This window comes from Zootermopsis nevadensis, unplaced genomic scaffold (genome assembly GCF_977971745.1).
Source record: "Zootermopsis nevadensis isolate Lab colony 2312 unplaced genomic scaffold, Znev_1.0 Znev_ptg000029l, whole genome shotgun sequence".
Lineage (NCBI taxonomy): Eukaryota > Metazoa > Arthropoda > Insecta > Blattodea > Termopsidae > Zootermopsis > Zootermopsis nevadensis.
In genome coordinates, this window is record NW_028259161.1 from 6,232,245 (window position 1) to 6,254,749 (window position 22,505).

The 22,505-nt window shown below is 38.4% G+C and overlaps 1 protein-coding gene across 5 annotated transcripts in view; it reads right to left on the reverse strand.

Moving 5' to 3' along the window:
* LOC110836161 (uncharacterized) overlaps positions 1-22,505 on the reverse strand; it is a 312,398-nt gene that overhangs the window by 89,360 nt on the left and 200,533 nt on the right. The gene's annotated exons all lie outside the window — the stretch shown is intronic.

Consider the following 22,505-nt stretch of genomic DNA (forward strand, 5'->3'; position numbering starts at 1 on the left):
ACCTGTGTTTGAAATTCGCTGTTGTGATTTTCATTTATCAATACTGCCTAAATTTTCAGCGTGTTGGGGACGATTCAGGGCCAAATTATTGTAATGCTGCGAAACGAAATGTGTCTATCTAGAAGCAATGCCTAGCTAAGAGCAAACACTGGTGTTTAGACAACAGAAGACTGATATCTTGTATTAATATTAGCAACTAAGACATAGGAGGAAGAATGTGTATTTCATACGGAGAGTTTAAAAACAATTTGTTACCTTCGTCTAAAATTATACTGGTAATTTAATATGCGGGATGTATAGGGACTATTAACTAACTAGATGGCTTACCGAACCCGAAGGTTCATCACCGAATTAACCAAAGCCCTCCACCGGACCCTGTCCTGGGCCAACAAAATCCAGTTTCCTTCAACTCCTATCTCCCATAGATCCCGCCTGAGATTATCCTCCCATCTACGTCTAGGTCTCCCCAGCGGTCTCTTCCCTTCAGGTTTCCCAACCAGTACCCGGTGCACACCTCTTGTCCCATCCACGCGCGCTACATATCCCGCCCATCTCATTCTTCTCGACTTAATCACCCTGACAATACTGGGGAAGGAAACAGATTTTTAAGCTCATCATTATGCAGTTTCCTCCACGCCTCATCATCTTCCCTCTTAGGCCCAAATATCCTCCTCAACACCCTGTTCTCAAACACCTGCAATCTGTGTTCCTCCCTCTGAGTGAGTGACCATGTTTCACACCCATACAAAACAACAGGTAAGGTATAGGGACCACAGGGTACAAAATGTGGGTGAAAGTTGTAAAGATCCTAAGAGCAAAGTTCACTTGCAATATCCAGACTCAGGTTTGTGCTGCAGAGGGCTCGGAAGGGTTCTTCGGAGCCCTTTGTTAATTTTTGACTAATTATCCGAGATCTCTGTTATCGTCTCAAAAATATCAAATGATACAGGCGATACACCAAATGGAAGTATCGAAATATCCATATATCTATATGTATTGCCCATCAATAATTTCAAATGCGGAGGGGGCCTTCAATTTTGCTTTCTAAAACATACATATAAAGCTTTCTGATGTCAGCCTCTTTTTAACAAATCTGTAGCACAACCCTGCCAACATGCGAGGGGTAATAGTATTGAGTCTTACAGGAATTTGTTGTAAATTCTGTAAAGATTATGTCATTTCGCAGAATGTATTATATATCGGTGTAGGGTTGCATGTTAGAAGAATGTTGCACACGGGAGAGACAATAAATGTATATGGAATTTTGGCCGGAGAATCTCAAGGTAAGAAATCATTTGATATACACAAATATAGTGCGTAACATGAAATTATCAGTTCGTCAGAGAAAAGCGAGATGATGATCCAGACAGGACTGAAAGGGTCCACGGTAGGATCGCATGGCGTGCTTTTGTGAAGACAGTAATGGAACTTCAGGTATTATAAAACGCTGAATTTCTCGATCGGCTTAACAACAATAAACTTTTCATGAAAGACCCTGCATCATGAATTAGTGTCACAATTTCAAATTTCATCGGGCGACTGTAGTGAACATAATTTTAGTAAAATTTGAAACAGCGAAATTCCATAATTAGGAATCCAATAATAGCTTTATGTTTCAGTCATACCATGGAGCCATTCATTAGGAATCCGGCTGAGTATATTGATTCCAATAGCGGTTACGCTCCAAGGCCTGATATATTGTACCCCACAATTGCTCATCAACACATAGTGATTCTCAGAGTTCATCGCCCCGAGCTGTCTTGCCTGATATAATGGACAATGCTACACTACCTGATGAAAGTATATACACACCCACATAATGGACAACTCACCGATACCAGAAAGAAAACAGCGTAAGTTCTAAAATATAGAGAAACGAACAAAATTCTTCGTAAAGAACTCACAAATCATGTTTATTGGTTAGAAAATATATACAGCAAAGATTATAAAATTAACATACGAACTTCAGGCTGAAATCATAATTCTGCTAAATTTTAGGTAATATGAAATATAACCTGTAAAGCAACAAATCGTATTTCGTATGCCATTTTTGGAATTCCACCCTTTTACCCTGGCACCAGAGATATTGAATATATTCGCAACCTCTCCTTCAGGAGTTTCAATTAAAATGTAGAATAGAATAACAACAATAATAATTACAAGTTATATAGTAATAACATAACATGTATGCAAATGATGAAGTTTTAGTTGTTGTTGGCAAGATGGGAGCTGAACAAAACTCCTTAGGAAAAATGCGAGTAAAATTGATGAACGAAACGTCGCGGACACATTATGCTACCTCGCAGTTTCACACTTCTACATTTACAAATCAATAACTTTTATGGACGTGAAAATTTGGCTCATAGTTTGTATCTCATTATGAAGAGCTGGAAAGCTTCTAGAGTTTCCTATTCGTATTGGATTCTGATGTGTAAGACCGTAGAACCGACAAAGAGAACAAATCATGGGGCAAGTCGACCTAAGCACACTGCACGGAATGCAATCTGAATGCTCAATTAAATTCTCCGCTTTGAAGTGGAATACTGAGCGCAGTCCAGTAGAGGTGGATGTAGAATGGAACAAGGAACATGATCAAATCACGACGTGCTTTAACGTTAATCGTGTTAATTTGCTAAGCGTCTGTTCGAATCAGATATATATTCCACAATCGCGACTAGGAAAACGACGTCCATGTTAAAGTATTTGCTGTTTACACTGAGAATCATAAGAAACATAAAACGTGCAGATGGGACAGATATTTACCACTAAGCTTGGAAGGGTTGATGTGCTAATCGACTGACTGAAACAGCTAGGAATCGTGCGATAAGTTTTGGATATTGATCCGATCGAGTCATCGGAACAGGCAAAACGTCAGTACCCCCAGTGCACAGCCGTGAACCGTATTTGCTGAGCTCGGTGTGGCCACTGAGTCAAGGTTTCACCAATTAGCAACACTCGAACTACGTTCTATGGTAAGGACAAGCGAGTTTCTTCTTGGGGATCCCTTTTTACCTGCCACAACCATTTTAGAAATGGCAGAAACATAAATCTGAAGACAATACACAAGTAGTGATCCACGACCTTCCATATAAATGCTTGCTTCTTCGGTTTTCATCCGTCATGCAATGCTTGCATCAACGGTTGCGTCCAAATCTGCAGACTGCCGTCTCATAAACACAGATAGAATCTCACCGTGAACCACGCACGACAAAGAATGTTACGAAGCGTTCGTTAATGAATACGGGAAGGATGGGGCTCTGAGAAATCAGATACGAACAGCATCTTGATTCAGGTGCCTCAGGTGAGAAGGCGTCGTGGAAAACCTTCTTTTAGTAGGTGAAAAACGGAAACATGAGTCGAAAGTTGCTGTGTATTAATTATCGTTCCTGCTTCGTATTCGGGTGGTCCCGGATTCGAATCCCGACCTAGACGTCGGTTCTTCTGTCTCAGATTTTCTGCGGCCTCTCTCAAAGCATAAGAAAACCACTGAGATGCTATCTTAAGTAACCTACAACCTTTCTATTCACATACTTTCCGATTCGTCATTAGTAATCTCGTACTACTAATATTCTACGCCAAATATCTAGCAATCACAGTTCAAAAATTACTGTTAAATATCCCAAATTGGAGAAACTGGATTGAAGTGACTCAGGATACTGTCCAATTTGGGGGGGGCCTTCATAAACAGGATAAATAATCTTCAGGTTCCATAAAAGACGGAGAATTTCTTGACGGATTGAGTAATGTTTAGCTTCTGAACTCAAATCGTGCACCATGGAAAACTTCATTAGTTGGTGCATGTGGATTGGATGCAGTCCAAGGTTACGCATCAGTGATTAGTAAAATATTTTGGAGGGACACAATAACGATGTTCCTGGGATGAATCACGTAACAACAAGTAAAAGTTTGATTTAAGAAATGGTTTTCAGCTTAGAATGATGCAATGGCGTAATAAAAATGGAAACAAAAGGAGTGAACCTTTTTCATGGTTTGTTTCGCGCGCCATAACAGATTTGTTAAATGCTGGAATTACTTCGGTATTCCCTCAACCTTTAATAAATTTTAAACGTTTAATCCAAATTTACTTAAGCGGAAACACAGCATGTGGTTTCAGATTGAATAAAATTAATTGTAGAATCTGTCTGAAGCTAGTCTGTAACAACGTCACTGGGACTGGCCTTAAGTAACAAAGGTACAGAATTAAGGATAAGTTGAAAATTTCATTACAACATAAAAATACACAGGATCTTCAAAGTGACACTAATATATGCTTCCAGATAAACAATACATGTAAATCGTGTGTATGAAGAATATTAATCAAAATTAAAGTATATAGGCGTATTCATAGACGTATTACGTATTTAATAAACTGAATAATCTTTTTGGCGAAAAATAGGCGAACAGTAGGTCCATTACGGTGTGCATGTTTCTCTTTTACACACAGACCAGAATCGGTACATCTATCCATCTCTTTCAATCAAGATTCACCTATCTTTGCATCTAAGTAAGAATTAATGACAAGCCAATGTTCGTTGCGCGTTTCGTATCGGAATACCACAGAAATATAAAAAAAGCGGTAACTGAAGAATAATATTAGACATCCTGAAAGAACACTATGTTTTCATGTCCTCAGACGTACCGACAGTCAGGACCCTCCTTAATACTGATCGCTGTGACTAAGAGGCGAGCGTGCAGCGCATTCATCAGTGCTAAAGCTTACTACCGCTTTCTTGATGTTCAGTAGCAAGTCGGACCATAACTCAACAACAAGAAATGTCCCTGCAATTAGATACGCTAGTCATCTTTTTCGTTTGAGAAATTTGCGACGCTAAGCACCTTGACTACTGAGTCTATAGAAAGGTAGAATTTTTCATTCGCCTGAGAAGAAGACTTCCGAAACGGGTATTCAAATTGAATTTGTTAACAACGATTCACATCCGCTAGCAAGAATTCATCGTCCCGCGTAGCGCATGCATAGCACATCAAGAATACCAGGGTTCGTAACCAGTTCAGTACATGTGTAGTTTATCGCAATCGAAAGTGTATTAGGGGATTGATTTTTCTTTCCGCCGATTTGCCAGCTCAATATAATTGACGCTATAGAACACATCATCAATTGGTACAATTATATAAAGCGACCAAAAATAAAACAAAATTTAAATAACAGAAGTGTGAAATTCTCAATCAGCTCGTTCCTTAATTATGGACAACGTGAACGTGGAATTGTTCTCACTTGTGAACAGAGGACAACTGAGGTCGTATAAGAATAAAAAGCTGAATTCGACGGGAAAGTACGTGTTGGAGTCGCTGCGTCTCTAATAGACTTAGTCAACCAATTTTATCTTCATATGTTCTTCCATTAAATTAATAAATTTTTAATTATTTCCACATATCTTCATCTTTAATTTTATCTACTCGGATATATATTGATATCTTTAGAAGTCTCGTTTCTTATTTATGCTCAGAATTCAATTCTTGAGCCAATTATCACGTTCATACGAAAACTGCCATCACTTTATAAAACTGAGATATTTTCAAGGTAATATTTAACTGGTAAGCCTTGACGTCAATAGCACCATGTTCTCTTCCTTTACTTAAAATAAGCAAATTTAAAATATTCGTATAGTGGCGACGATAACGACGACAATTATTCAATTCAATTCTAATAATAATAATAATAATTAAACTGGCTGAAGTATGGAATTTATTGAATTTGTTCACCACGCTCGTTGTTGATCTGGCGTTTTACATACTAAATTCAAAGATAGCAATCACTGGACAAGAAATAGAAAACATTCAGTCTTGTAGCAACTGTTGGGTGAAAAAGACAAGAGTTCTGCTCCAGAGAACTTCAGTTGTTTACGTCAACTATAGATCACAGAATACCACCCGCAGAGCAAATCCATTTCTCAACAACGCCACTCCACCCACACGACATGTGCCTGCTAACCATAGTGTTTAACTTGCGGCACGACGTAATCCATTGCAATGAACAGTACAAGCCGAGCCGAAAACATCCGGCAAATAAGCACACTCCAAGGAGCTGGACGAAGGCAAATACTGGGGACGAGGGAAGAACGGTTGAATGACTTCGAAATGTATGGGTAATTTAACTTCTTCAGCTACCAAAGACTAGATCCTCTGGCCTCTTCCGAATCAGAACTGATTCTGAGGCTATACAACCATAAGACAGTCTGCAGGACTCCACTGACAGGGGAATCGGTCCCTCACAAGACTTCTCCCTAGACAGAACAACAAAACACAGAATAACGCGGATACACGACCATGCTCCGACTGGGATTCCTTTAACATACTAGAGACCCATATGCTGGGCTTTTGTTGAGCATTTAAATTGCATTAAACAGAAGTCAGTCAGAGAAAGAGCTCGGTAAGCTAACGGTTAGAGAATCTACGACCGTACCTGCCAAAGATAGCGCGGAGAATGTGGTGAATAATTTACCAACAACAGAATAATTGTCACAAATATCGTACTCGTTCCATGGAAAACAGGCCTTCTTAAGAAGCTAACATTCGCTCGGGTAAACCAAAAATTCCGAAGGTTCAGTGTCGTGCTCACAACTTCCCGCTAGCTGCTTCCATCCTGAGTGAGATGAATGTAGTTTACACTCTCCCCTATATCCCTGAGATCCATTTTAATATTATTTTCCCACATATGCCTCTATGTTCCCAGTGCTTCCTTACCTTCGGATCGCTGAGGGTTCTTCGTTAGGAAGTAAAGGTCACCCAAATATATAGGTATATAGACGTTCTTTAAACCGCGAAAGTGAGCATATATTTGGGGTTGAGGACCGGAAGGTTTGGTAACCAACGTAAGAGCGAGGTAAAAATGTATGGACATTTCTTCATTAGATAAATTGTATCATCTCGCAAGTATGAATTAACTGGCTGGCAGGGCAGTGCTATGACATATTTAGATTTACTGTATAATTTCTTTTCTGTGGTCCTATAGGAAATTTTGAAATGTACTTCACATCAAATCCATTTACTGTCCCAGTAACGTGCTCTACTTCGAATTGAGAAATAAAGTTACAGTTCTTTACTTCATTGTGTAAAGATTTCGTATTTGAAAACCGTCTGTTCGCTATAAATATTTACTACATGCATTGTGTAATTTGCAGCATATAAAATTCATAAAGTAGCTTGAACTTAATCCGTCCAAATCTCCATTCCAGTACAGTGAACACTTTTCTGAAGCGTTTTGACTGAAAACACAATAACAAGGAGCAGAGATGATGGTCTAAATGTTACGGACTCAGAGATGTGTCATGATGTGCAAGCCAAGGGATTCCGTGCATTGGAAAGAGACTTATTTTAGTGGACTTAACTTTCAAATATTGTCTCCATTATCTAACGCGTACATGGACTGTAATTGTTTTTTTTACAGAGTTATGGAGCATTTTAAGAGCTTACCAATCCAACCATCACTGTTGAGAGAAAATATGTTAAAGCTCTATAAAGAGACAAAGTGTTTAAAGCCGCTATCTTTTTCGGACAACAACAAAGTTGCAAAAATAGTTTTTACAACTTATTGAAAAAAATATAGGAAAAAAATAAAGCCATCCCGTTACGCGCCACGTAGGCGCACAGGGGAGATTTGCTATAGCGCCTACTCATTCTCAACCTAGACAATAGATGGGGATGAGTGGTCAGTATCACGCCCAGACTATGCTTTACCCCCCATGGCACAGGAGGCTGGGTGGGCCCCAGAGCCGGTCCGGACGCAGAGGATAAAGGAAAATCCTCTGCCCCTGTCGTGGATCGAACTTCGATCGACCCATAGTCAGTTACTATACTGACCGAGCTATCCCGGCTCATACAAAGGTAGAAAAGTAAATTAAAATAAAGGGGAACGAAGAGGTAATTCCTGGAATGTAAATATGTAGTTGTTCTTGCTATATGCAATTCTGTGTTTCAGTTGTGATTTAGGCCTGTTTGACTTCAAAAGAGATGACCCACATGCCATTAATTAACAACGGTACTCGTGAAATTCAATTATGAACAGAAACACTATTTGCCACAAAAATACAAAATCTGTCTATATAACAGGCAAGTGTTTGTTGGTTGGTTAGTGGCCATTTTTAAAAAAAAAACACTATTTGCACTTTGTCTAATGTTATGACCGTTGCCATTCCAATGCTATTATGAGATTTCGGGCCTTATGGGAAATTATTTATGGCTGTATTTACTACTTCAGATTTTGCCGTCATTCCAGACGGGTAATTTACTAGTAATTCATAGCACGAAGTGTATTTGATTCAATTCACAATTCAAAGCTAGAAAACTAGTTCATTATGCAGTTTAAAAAGCTAAAGTTGTCCTTGGTGCCTTAACCAAGCACCTCGACATGCAGTGTGTGGGAAAGTAGGGACACAGCTCCAACCATTCTTAAAGTCGGTACAAGATGGAAGTGAGTGTCAATCATCATCATAATCATCACTGTGGCATGAAAACAAAGCGTAAATCGAAAGAATTAAATAATTAGTGTTCACTGTGAGTGAGTGCATACGCGCATGCTCATTCTTAATTTTATATGTAGCAGCTTTGGGCTACTGAGCCCAATGTCAAATAATGATATTATATATTAAAGACACCGGTAAAAATATTATACTGCTGAAACATGAATTCGCGCTGTAACAAACTACCGGGAGAAGCATTCTGAAAACGTAATTAACTTTCACAGTTTCTATGGAATATGTAATAAGTTCAAAAAATATTACAACCACGTTTTAAGTATTAATTACAAAAAACAGTTTATTCATAGCCTTTATTTAACTAATGAAACCTTGCATGAAGCTGAGTGTATAAAACACATTATGAACAATGCAAGCACGTATTTCCCAACTATTTTATTACATACACACAGACCACATGAACGGTAAACAGCATAAAAAATACTTTCATTTTTCAGATAAACTGTCACAGCTTTGTGTTTTACTTCTTTATTGTGGGGATCGATGTACACTGTATTCTCCCTTGATGTACCATAATATCGAAAGCTTCAAATTACGAAACTTGTGAAGTCAGTGAATCGAAACCGTTCACCTGCATTCAGTATTACAATGAGCGGTCTGGTCACAATGCTTTCGCGGTCCATAGGAAACAGTCCGTTCAGAGATGTACTCTTTGGTTTACCGTGTGCACGCGGGGGTCTCGCCCCTCGGTTTGAACACCACAGGAAGCTAGCGCGTCATGGGGGTGACGTATGAATGACAGTTCCATCTGCCCCCTGAGGTGCGGGAGAGCAGAGTCGCGTTGTCCAGCTCATGACGTTACTACAAAAATACAGAATGTATGTGCCAAGATAAACCCACTTGCATCCCAAGAGATTACTTGTACATACATGGCGATTACCTCATCGCGGGGTGAAAATTATGCCACCCGCCTTACAATTTGACTCGTTTTAGGAAACAATTACAAGAACAAGTGCCCATATTTTGAAAATTACATGAACGTATATAGTTAATTTATTAATAAAAACTATTTTTTCCCTTCCGAAACCAGGCAAAGGCAGTCTCAGAGACTGAGCAAAAAACTAAGTGCGATGAAAGCGTATATATATATATATATATATATATATATATATATATATATATATATATATGGCAAGGAACTGATTGGTCAGAATTGTCGTACAGGTCATAAGACGAAACCAGAATACTGAAAAACGGGGAGAGGTTGACGTTTCCAAATGCGTTAATGCGATGACTCGTGAATCAAACGTTCATATAAGGAGTCAAGATTTGTTTTAAGGTACACTATTAACCCTAAAAAGTCGAAGCTCGCAAAAACAGTCATTCATATGAATTTGAAATTTTGAGTTTATGCGTTTGTTTTAAACGTTTTAAAATAATGTTGATCAGAAAATGCATATGGGATAGAGTGAGGGATTGATAATGGTATGCCTTTCTGTACCGTTCTAAACATTATCACGAGAGTTTTTGGTGTTCGACAAATGTCCCTAAATTCGGACAGGGACAGGAGAGAGGGATAATGGAGATTACCGTCGAAAATGTTGAATAAAAGGGGATTTAGCTAATGTGAACAGAACGCACAAGCTTCAGACCTATCAACAAAAAGCAAATGACAATCTGTCACAATGCACATTCATGATTAATTAGGTTTTAATTAAAGGTTTTGATTATATCCTATAGTGAAACCATGTAAGTGACTGTTAGTACCCGTGGTGAAACATCCGTTTTCGTATTTGAATTCAGTGCACTCCGTATAAGTAAATGTGACTTGATTTTTAAATAAATAATGTTTATAAAACCCCAAGAATTTAAAGAATTTATCCGGGTAAAGGATAAATGAGAGGATTTTAGAAGGTCAAAATGCCAAGGTATTATGAAATGTTACACAGGGAATCAGACTTGGACGGGTTCTTTGGAAGACCTAAGAAACGGAAAAAGGATAAGACATTTTGAAGGTTTTGGAATTTATTAGAAGTATATCTACTTAATTTATAAAATACAAATGACTTTGTCCAAAGATACTCTATATTATGCCAGTATTTACTATAAAAACACAAATCAGCAGGAAAGAACGGCCTAAAATCGGATATAGATATACTGTAATGAAGATTATAATGGTGTCGCGTGCAGGTATATAGGTGGGCTTATAAGAGGTCAATGGATGCTGACTCCCCCACTGAAAGGGGATTCTGGGTGCTAAGCGAACCCCTTCCACTAAGGACTGTTTGCGCTCTGTGATCCTATCAAACAAAAGAGGGGATTTTTTTATCATGCAGAAGAGGGGGTTGAGTCTGGCGTTCTTTCTCAGGTTTGTGCAACAAAGAACTTAATCGTGTTGTTTCAGGACCACCTAATAACTGTGGGAAATTCCGCATCATTTTAAGCTTTATCGTGATGTGGAGGACCGAGAATAGTTGCCATGGTGAATACGAGGCGGCTTGATAAATCGGACGCCACAGATTCAGACTTCCGAGTCATGGAAGAGTGGAAAGGTGGACACACGTCGGGAGAAGTACGCGCATTACTGTTTTATTTTCCTCACTATATCTTTAAAAAAAAAAAAAAAAAAATCGGTTTCAGAAATTAGACTCCGATCATGTACTGAAATTCATGTGATCTACACAAGCAGGGCGAGATGCAACTGATATTATTATGATTTTCTCTGTTGTGTGAAATCAAACACAAAACTGAGCAATAAAAGTATAAAATATAAAGTACTTAAACCGCGGTGTTCGTTAGAGAATGCCATTTTCGTCAGTTGCCGAAATACCTAGAATTGTTATTCATTTCTTTTTTAATTTATTTTAAAATAACAGACAATGGATGATGTCTAAAATAATATAATACCGACACACAGTCATAAAAAACTTTTAAAAGCCCGAACATACGCAAGCCTGTACCTTGCATAGAAAAAATGCGAAATACCTAATATATTTCAGTCAAAAACCTCATAGAAAATACCATGTGAGAGACATAGGAGTAGATAGGATAATAACATTAAAATGAATCTTAGATAAATATAGTTTTAAGAACCTAAATCGCCTGTCTCAAGAACGACTCCAATTCCTGGCTTTTGTAACTGTAATAACTTATAAGATATGAAATTTTGGCGGCGGTGGAAGTGGGATTGTGGGCTCCTCGGTTACTATACTGTGTAGTATTGTATGCGTTCAACACTGTTTTAGAGTGACATATCGTTTCCGCCTCAAAGTCCTTCCTGGTAACCGCATATAAAGCGAGGCGGCGTTATTAATACACGGATGGCCACAATCCTTAGACTAATGAACCTTCGTCTTCCACAAAAAGAGAACATTTCTTGACCACCTGAGCAATTGTCAAATTTTGAAAACAGACGTTCACCACCGAGTTACCGAAAGTCGCATCCGAATGGTTAGCAGGCTTGCTTAATATTCTGAAAGTCCTGGGTTCAAATCTCGGTGCAAAGACCGATTATCCTGACTTTGTTCCTCAATCCGTCCAGCCAAATGCCGAGATACTAATCCTACTCTGAGCTGCCAAGAGCCTCGTAAAATAAAACAACAGAACAAAAGATGACCAAGGAGTTTGTCAAATACTTAAGAATAAGAAGAGTGAAGACCCAGACATATCAGAATATCTGTCCTAGCACAGTTTCTGTCTCACAGAGAACGTGACATTTCGACAACGTACGTGAAGAGAGAACGAACTCCAGTACTCGAGGACGATACATACAAACATTTTAAATTTAATTTTGTATCATCAATATTGCCATTTTCTCGTTTTCAATTACTACGTTAATGAAATCCACTGCTGGGCATTTTTGGATACAGAAACAAGCTTTATGAATTTGTAGTGTGAAATTCCGTACCGTTACAAAATGTAATTCAAAAGTTCGCTTTATGACGTAACGCATGCGAGACGCAGCTAAATTAAATATGTTCTGCCATCATATTCTATCAATTCGGTGGAAGACAGGCGTTGTTGGCAGCTAAGGAAGCAGACAGTGGTTTCGAATGATAACACCCAATGAACATATACAATGCGTATTATTCTGTAAACGTGTTTAATTCATTAAGAATATTGAAACTATATTCCTCCAAAATTATCCATCCTCCAGGGGTAAATGTTATGATGCTGATGAAGCCAGTGTTTATATATTACACAAAGTAAAACAACTTGCTGTTGGTTGCTTATGATTGAAGATGAGAAATAATGACGGTGTAAAAGCGATAAGTCAGGAGTGTAGAATTATCCAGCTGCAATACATACGAATTAATAGTGTGAAAATACATTCAAGCTAAACTCTTAATATAACTTCTTTTTATCATTAGTAACACAAATCGTGATGCTGCAAAACATCTTATGTAAATTGCTTAAAAGAACAGGTAGGCCCAATTAAAACATTTCACCACTAAAGTCTTTATTGGAAACTCAGAGTAGAATGGATGAATTGATAATTATGAGAGAATGATGTGAAACAAATCGGCTGTGACCAATTTAAAAAGACTGAGTAAAACCACGAATAACCTCAGCCAGGATCGTCAGTCACCTGCCCGGAATTCGACGCAAAAAATTTCTGAAAACGAAGCGAGAGTGCGAAATTCGGTCGTACTTTTCCCTACACAGCCAATAATAAATATGTCAAGTTTCGGCTGCGCAGTTAATAACTTCAAATTAAATGAAAGCCCTCTGGGATTACTGTGTGCAGCACACTGTCCATTATCGAGTGTCAGCTTTTCCCAGGTTTTCGAATTTCTGCTCATCCCAGAACATGCTTCCTTATTAAGCGAGAACTTCGTCTGGGTCAGAACCCAGACTATCCGCTCGTATTTTATGAAGCTTGTACTTCTTTCTGAGAGTAGAAATGATACACGTGGACGGACCTCTCTCAGATAAAAAGTCATCCACGGGAATTTTTAACAGAAACAGAAAACAATAAGGAACGCTGAGTCCTTGGACGTCGGAGATGATATCTCATTTTTCCGGTCCAGGTCCTGAGTTCTGATCTCGTCCACGGATAGATTTTAAATGTTTATGACATCGTGACCTTATATTCTTTTTACTCAGCCTGGTTCCTACAGGTAACTATGCAAATAATGTTAGTAGAAGCTTAACAAAAACTGTATTTTGTAGTATCTAGTTCTTACGATTGTCGTCTTACTTTTTTAGGCTCAGAGGAAAATGACGTAAACAAAAATATCGGAGTTTCAACAAAGTGTGTGACTGGATGATTAACTAACTAACTATCTAACCAACATAAAGAACAAGCAAATACCAACGAACAGATTACTGGCTCACTAATTCTGAGAGCGTTTTAGCACAGGCGGACTGTTATGATGTGTGCACTTGTATGTAGTTTAGAAAACTGGCATTAGTGCGTTGCTGTTCCTTGTACTGCCGTTGTAACATTAAACGAAGTAAGATCTGAGCTACAATATAGATGAATAATAAAGGAAGCACCCCTTTACTCGTCCGTTTACGAAGCAGGATTCGAAAATGAGACTCTTTACAGCCTGGTAAGTTATCACGAAGGTAACGCCTGGAGCGGAAATTACAAGCATTTAACATATAAAACGTAAAACAGGATTGTAGTTCATGAGAAAACCCACACTTACAGAAATGAACACACAATGAGACCAACGAGCGGCTGACGATACAGTTCTGCTACTTCTACCCCAGAAACATTCTTATTTTTAATAAAGATAAAGAAATAAGACCATGACTATCTAGACAATTTATTTAAGAGGTCAAAAGAAAACTTGTTCCTGCAATAAATCCAACGGCTAAGAAAAAATATATTCTTAGACAATCCCTCTCCAAATCGCGTTTCTATCCACCCCAGCCTTCAATTTGCCCTGTCGCTGATGGGTGTGTTTTTCTTCAGTGCTAAGGGAAAAGTGAAGATGTGTGTAGAAGCCACCCTCCTCCCACAATCGACCCAGACAGGGAACTTCCAAACCCACCAATTATCTTCTAAAGCCATCTCACCGCTTAACGAACCCTATCAGATTCGTTTCCTTCCCTGCCTGTCCTTACGGTAAAAAATATCTGCCAAGACAACGATTAAAACGATATGAATAGCCCGGCGCCCTCTTGAGAAAATTCCATGTCCCTTGCACATAGTAAACCTGAACTTGTAATAATTTTGTAACGCTGAAATTCCCGGCATTTCCGTACACAACCAAAGGACGCGTGATTGTCCTTCTATATATTTCAAGTGGTCTGTAATTGTATGGGGAAGTAACTTCACCCTAGGGTACACAAAGGGTCGGAGAGGAGAAAATGCAGACTAGACGTATAACCAGCATCTGCGACTGTACACCTGATTCCTCTCACAAATCTCAATCTAATCAACAAGACTGGGAAGTCTAAGAAATGTAACTGAATTCAATTTCAGTAAGCCAAATATTTTGTTTAACCCTTTAAAGCTGAAGCTCAAATAAAGAAATTTTAACATCCATCGCATACCTCAAAGAAAGAATAACGCGTCTGTTTTGCAAAGATCAGCTGTTTAATGCTGTCCAGGGAAACAATTTCTGCTTACAACGAAAATCGTGCAAAACCCGAAATGGACCCTGTGAGCAAAATGCAAAAGTATTTATTGTTAAAGCAGGTGATATCTGTAGTAACCACTGGAAAAGAATAAAGTTGATCAGAACACTAGCAGTATAGTTCAGTATTTTGCAACAAATGGTTTGAGATCACAATGCGTGGTCACATCTGAGTTCTAGATTTAAAATATTATTCTAGGACTGAAGTGTCACAGATAATACGTCTCAGGGCAAGTAAGCCTTAGCACAGTAAAACTTATTTGCAACACGTGACCCAACATCTCGGTACGAAGTTGACTGATCAATAAATATTAGACCTTATTGCACCTAACATCGCTCCCGAATGATTAGCATTCCTGATTCTTATTTCGGAGGTCCTGCATTCAAATATTTCTCTCGATATCAGTAATCCTGACTGTAGGCTTTCGTGGTTTTCCCAATCCCTCCTAGCAAACTCCGGATAGTACCTTAAATTCCTCTTCAATGCAATTTCATTAAACATCCTGTAATGATACTGATAGCGAACTGAAATAAATTAAAAATAAACATCAACATAACAAGTCTTATTGCAGGGAGTCTGTTTAGATTTTGGATTAAGAGTTATTTACCTCCTTCAGGCGAACTGAGCAAAGTAATTCAACAGCGTTAAACCCTTCAGCAACGTGAAAAGAGTACAACTTGCATGCAGAAAACTGGCTTCAATATTCATTTCATACTCCCACACATGATGCATTTGTATAACCTCCGCGAACAGATCCATCTCGGTGTGTTAATGGAGGGTTGAAGAAGTATAAATCTGTTTTCTTTTAATTTTCTAGATCTTAAACCTATAAATATTATGATATATAAGATCAACGAAACGACCGCAATATCTTACAGATATTAAAATAACATATAAATACAGTTTCCAAAGTCAAATATAAGCACGAAGAAAAAGGACACTGAATCCGTTTTACTTAACTATAAGAAATTGACTTCATTCCCAATTCGAAATTCAGATGCATGTGAATGATTGCACAAAACAGATAGAATAGAAATGCGAAAGTGCAGATAATTTATTACGTTTATGGTGGCGCATAAACACAAAGCCATGTGGGGAGACAGAGGCGTCAATGGAAAGCTCTCACACATTCTCTGTAAAAGTGAGTGAGTAATTACCCTCAGGTTCTGCAAGCCGTTCTTCTTGGAGAATATCTAGTGACTATACAAGCTACCTGAGAGATGTCACTGCCGTTCTGCATGCTAAAATGGGAAGAAATACTGCTAACACTCCTGGCATGAATCAGATCCCAGCCATTCAGTACGTTGCCACTATCATCGAACCCTATACTCGGACTGTAAATAGAACCCTTATGAAGACAAGCAGCATGTATGTCTCAATTACAAAATGAAGGTTGAGAATTCCTTCTAATTTCTGATACCACTTTTACAGATTTTATTCTGCTACTGATTGAATTCTTTAACAGAATACTACAGAGTTCTAAACGCAACGACATTCTACATCCTCTTTTGTGTCTACCCCCGCTGAAGTTGTTCCCATCTCTATTCGGGTTTTTTCCCCATCATTGCAACAGGCAGCCAACACTCAACAAATGAACTTTCAATGGCGTGTGACAGGTTGACAAACATTGGGTGTGTAGCTTCACAATGAACATGGCTTGTTGAAAAGGCTGCTATTCAACAGAAAAAGGAACCGTTAATGCGAGCATTTGCTGTGTTGATTGGACCACACATCCACCACATGCGTCAACCTGGGCTCTTTTGTTTGTTGGTAAAGCGCTGAGTGTCACAGGAACAAACACGGATTACTCGCGCAGAAATCAGACGGAAGATTTGCACATATTTATTTATTCGCTGCTAGACTCAGAAAGAGCTAAGAAAATGACTAAGCCGAACATTCAGGACCAGGGATTTATAGCATTCCTTTACAGATAGTTAAGGAATCTTTAAAAGAGACATACTGCCGAATACTGATCCAATTTCTTGTATAAAGAGGCAATTTCATAACACGTTTGATACTCATTATGCACGGAAAGGTTCGACGAAATAAGTGCAAATTCTGCACATTAAATAATTTTAATTTATCGTACTCAGCAAATTGTAGCGGTTAGAAAGCTGGCCTTGTAATCCTGGGGTCTCGGGTTCGATTCCCGGCGGTGCCCGAATTTATAACTTGTGTTGGGCAAGGCCGTGGTCTAGACAACACGGAGTTTTCCTCCGGGGGCTTCCCCGGTTTCTCCGTGGCATCCCAACAATTACTCCATTCACACACAGAAGAAGGCAATGGCAAACCATTTCTGGATCATCTGCTAAGAACGTACATGAACAGGTCCCAGTCAGAGAAAAGGATGGAAGGATCCTGTTCATATGGACCTGACGTCAGACAGAACACTAAATAAAAATAAAATAACTCAGCAAATTAACATCCATTCCACACACAAAATACTCTAATAAAGTAATACAAATGTGTAAGTACGAAAATTTGCATGTCTTCCTATAACGGTTAAAAGTTAAAAAGTAGGCCCAGAATTATTTTCTAAAAGTAGACTAGTAATTATTTTACTTATTTACAGGAACGCAACTTGAATGGCGAATTTGGACATACAATCTATCCCCCTATCTTCCCGTCCGTCATTTCCCGCACTCGTGGACTAATTAAGATGGAATTTGATATTCTGATCAGTTCCACTTTAAATGATAACAGAAGAATTTAAATTCTGATGCGTAAGATCACCTACTGTCGCTACTTCACGCTCACATTAAGTTTCATAATTTTTAAAAAGGTTGCAATCCAGACACTTCGTAGTAGAAAGCATCACGATCTCTTTATGGAAAGGAAAATATGCATGACGAGTATTAAATATCCATCAGCACTATTATAAGGATAAGGTTAGAAACCAATTTCTTTGCCTTTCAGGAAATATCTATAAATTAATCCTTTGTAGGAAAGCAATAACACTGAAGTGGGTTTTAATGAAATTGGTTGTTAGGACGTGTTCAAGGTATGGTCAAATGGCATGCCTTTGTGAATGCAGTGATGACCCATTCCATCTGGGAAGTAAATTCTCGATAACCTGAGCGAATATAAGCTCATAACGAAGAACTTTGTATCATAAAGTAAGTCAGTGATTCAATTCTACAGGGTTTTGACGACGGTAGTTTACACTTAAAATTATTCATTGTCAGGACTTTTTCCATCGTCTGTTCTTTTAAAATCACGACGTTTCGGAGACTAGTTCTGTCTCCGTCTTCAGGTGAGAGGTACCTACTCTTTATCTAAGGGACCCAACAAAGTAGGTACCTCTCACCTGAAGACGGAGACAGAACCAGCCTCCGAAACGTCGTGATTTTAAAAGAACAGACGATGGAAAAAGTCCTGATAATGAATAATTTTAAGTGTAAGTCAGTGATATTCAACTGGGGACTTCAATTTTTGTGCGAGAGTTCGCGAGTAGAGCAGATTCTATCTTTATACTTTTTATGCTGTATTATTGTAAATTTTAGGCCTCTTCTACCATTTTTTTAATCCCATGATTAAGTGAAAATATGAAGAAAAAAAATTGTACCTTCGCTCTATTTTAGTTAGCCTATATTTTATTTAATCAAAACGTATTAGATAATTTTGAGAAGGGAATCCGGTACCAGAAAGGTTTTGGGAACACTGCATTATGTCGTACAAATCATAAACAATATCATTCATTAATTCTTGTAATAGGCCTTATACAAACTGATTTCATGCAAATTTCAATGTATTAAAGCCTAATCTCTCCCGCAAAATTGTCATACACAAACATCAAATGAATAATCAGAACTTTCTACTTCTGCACTGCGTTGAATCCGCCACTGATAATATTTGTCTTCCTCTTAATCAGATTGTAAGAACGAAATCCATCTCGACTATATTAACAGGAAATGAGATATTAGTGAGCTGGTGAATCAGACAACATCCGACATGTCTTGTCAATTTTCGCTCAAGAAGCTTAAGCCTGTTCTGACGACAGAGGAAACGAAATAATTACAAGCATCAGAACTTAAGCCGTCGCATCATTTACTGTCTCAACGCTCTTGTGCGTTATCCGACTGCATTGTTATTACTCAAGGCAAAAACATTCGTCATGTAACGAAGAATATGTGAAAATGTTATTTAAATAGGTAAATTAATGTCTGTTACCAGATTAGTTAATCATCTTTATTATTAACTTCCGAATTTTTCTGATATCAGCTTCTGTAGAAATCTTAAAAATGTGTCATTACAGAAATCCAAAAGCCCTTTTCGTGTACCGAAAATCACACAGTAACAAGAGCTCATCTTTCGAGGGTTAGGTATAATGTTATTCAATTACTTAGAAGTTTTTCACATCTAACATGTAGGTCTGGAATTGTTAAACCGTATAATTGCTTTATAAGTTCATGTCGATTCAGAAGAAGACAGGCCTATTTAAAGGAACTATGTTTTCTACAAATGTCTATTGCTGTAGAATATATTAAAATAACATATCTCTCCTTCAACATTACAGGTCATAACATTCGTCACTGGCAACATAAACACGAAGAAAAGCACTGAATATTAAACTCCAGAAAATTCATAGCATCAATACTGTGCCAAAAATTTTGAACAACCGAAGATAAATCAGAGTTTGAACTGATTTGTCTGCATGGGCGAAGACTCTCCTAAACAAATGTTGTCACGTGAATTCGTCCAATTATCGGACGATATCAGTGGCGTGATTGACAGACTTATGCCTCGCGATTTTGATAAGATAAATTGATCACGTGGCGTGATGGGTATCAGAGTACTATAGAAAGATCTTCGCAGCATCCCAAACAAGCACTCAGTCGTGAGCCAACAATCGACCCCCGATGGAGGGTTTGTGGGAGATTGAGAAGAAGGGGAGGCACTGGGTGAATCAAAGCGCCTTTCAAGCTTCGATCCTCCCCGTCAAATCCTATTACTTCACACTCCATCATCCTGCTGGTGGGAGCGGGCAGGAGTGAGTGAACTTGGCGTGTAGTGCAGAAACCGGAACTTAGTTTAGAATATTCAAAACGAAGGAAAACGCGTAATAGTACGACAGAAAACAAACCTTTACTACTTAATGCTCCTGCTGGTATTTATAATATTTCGCCACTGGTACTCAGGATACAGAATTGGGTTCTAGCCGCATACATCAGCGAAATTAACAAATGACAACATTTAACTATAATACATTCCGGCATTATGTAACCCAAATATTTATGACTTCCCACAGAAGGCCACCATTTTATTAAGCTAGTCCAATGTATACGTGAGTCAAGGTTTCAGGAATGTATGAATCTACTGAAAATAGGGTCGTCTAGGTACCTCAACACAAGGGACTGTTAAAACACTGCTTGGACTTCGGACACCGAAGGATTAGGGGGGAAAAATTCATTAGAAAAAAGCGGTGAATTTTTACCAATCCAATATCTTGTGATACTAGTCGAAACATGTAGTGAATCTTAATAAACATTGAAACTATAGTCGAAAATAGTTGTGAAGTCAGACTGCCAACATAACGATCTTGTGATACTCTTTAAGATACAATGATGAATTCAGTTCAGTTCCTTAAAATTTAATCGATTTACCTACGATCAATTTTAATACACCCTCACATCAATGCCGAAAGTTGATTTACAGAACCTTTCCACGTCAAATTTTAATAAACTTATTTTCGTTCCCATGCGCGCTCTGAACGCATCAAAACCTCCTTGTTCTAAATGTATTTACAACAGCATGTAAAGTGTATAATCCCAAAAAATCACGAAGTCTTTCTTTATACGTGTGGTCTACTGTACTCATTGATTGTTCTACCCTCATTTGTCCATTCCACCAGGTCTCAAATTTCACAACTAGTTTCTTATAGGGGACGACTTTTAGGCCTGCGTTCAACTTCATATCGGAAAGAGAATTTTCTTTCTTAATTTTTTCCTTTATTTCTCGCTAGTGGAGTTAATCTTTTTTAATGAGAAGGTAACATACTGAACGACTTGCAAGATCAAATAATAATAATTATAACTATTACTAATATTTCTTTAGATGTCAGAATGTACTCAGTTCTTACTGGTGACTCCCTACATTAAATCGCCTTGGGGCACAAACGTGTGAAAAGTCTTAATGGTAGGGCCCCTTATTCGTTCTGCAGTAAGAGAATACTAGCGTCTAGCTGCGACCCCCTCCCCTCGACATTCAATGTGATAAAAGATGGATGACTCGTCCCTTTTAATCTACAGAGGGATTTCTATTTCCTCGCCCTCCAGCCACTAGATAAGTGCTCCTTGCTTGTCTGGTCAAGAGCATCCACGTAAGAAACGTCACCCTGTCCCTAGGGGGTGGCAATTCATCCTTGCCAATTTTAGCACCCAACAAGTGGACATTTCCAACAGATCACTCTATCATGGAGATCGCCTGTCAGTAGCGAGCTCACCCGAACACCCGTTTTGTTTCGCAATGATCTACGAATTATTAAGGAATCTTCGTTCTGATAGAGTGCTTATGAATTATTAATTGAACGCAGTGGAACATGAAAACTATCTGAGTTATACAAGTTGTCCATAACGTCATTCACAAGACAAAGTCTTTCCCGTCGTTCACGTGTTATGAATATGTGTGTTAGATTCTTAGAAAATCAGCAAATAAATAAGCTTTTGTTAACAAAACCTGAGGGTACATCATTGCTAATAGTGAAGCCCGTTGTGGATAGATTTGGAGCCCGTTCTTCCATCTGTATATCTCACAATCCGTTTATCAAACAGCCTTCTTAATGATATCCTGTTATCTTGTTTTCAATGTTCCAAGTGATATTTTAATAAGAGAATTCAACGCCAATTTTTCCCTCTCTCAGGACTACACACACAGGTCGGTATGTCCTTTATCCTTTCATTAGCCTAACAGGCCACCACATATAAGACAACATGACGAAACCAAAGGAAAACCAGTTTTAGGGGAAAGAAAATAAATATTATGCTTCTGATTAAATTAGGAGAATAACAGAGTTGGGAAATTAAAACTGTGTGCACATAGAATTCTTTCACATTCGTAGTAAATGCGATAAATAACTCGAACTCTACCTTCATTTTCACATAACACCACCTATCATAGATAAGAAGAAACGTGTCTCCATTACATAGATCAATTGGTTAATGTACTTTATGGAATTAACTGCTCTGTATTCTAAGGATCACATTGAACTCATAAATATCCTCTGTAGGCAAAATTCAAAGTTACTGGTTGTTGAAGGCGGTGGTGCATATAATTACCACTGGCCGTGCTAATGAGAGCCCTCGAAGACCTTAGCGTGCTTCTACTAGCCTGTCAACATTTTGGCTTTCTTCAAAATCTTCTTAAAACCCGAACGGCATTAAGTGAAGCGGAAAATGGCTGCGGAAGGTGTGTGAAGAGGCGAAGTTAATTTTTAATGAAGTGGCTTAATACCTTCCCATTGGCACACTTGCGTGACTGCTCGTC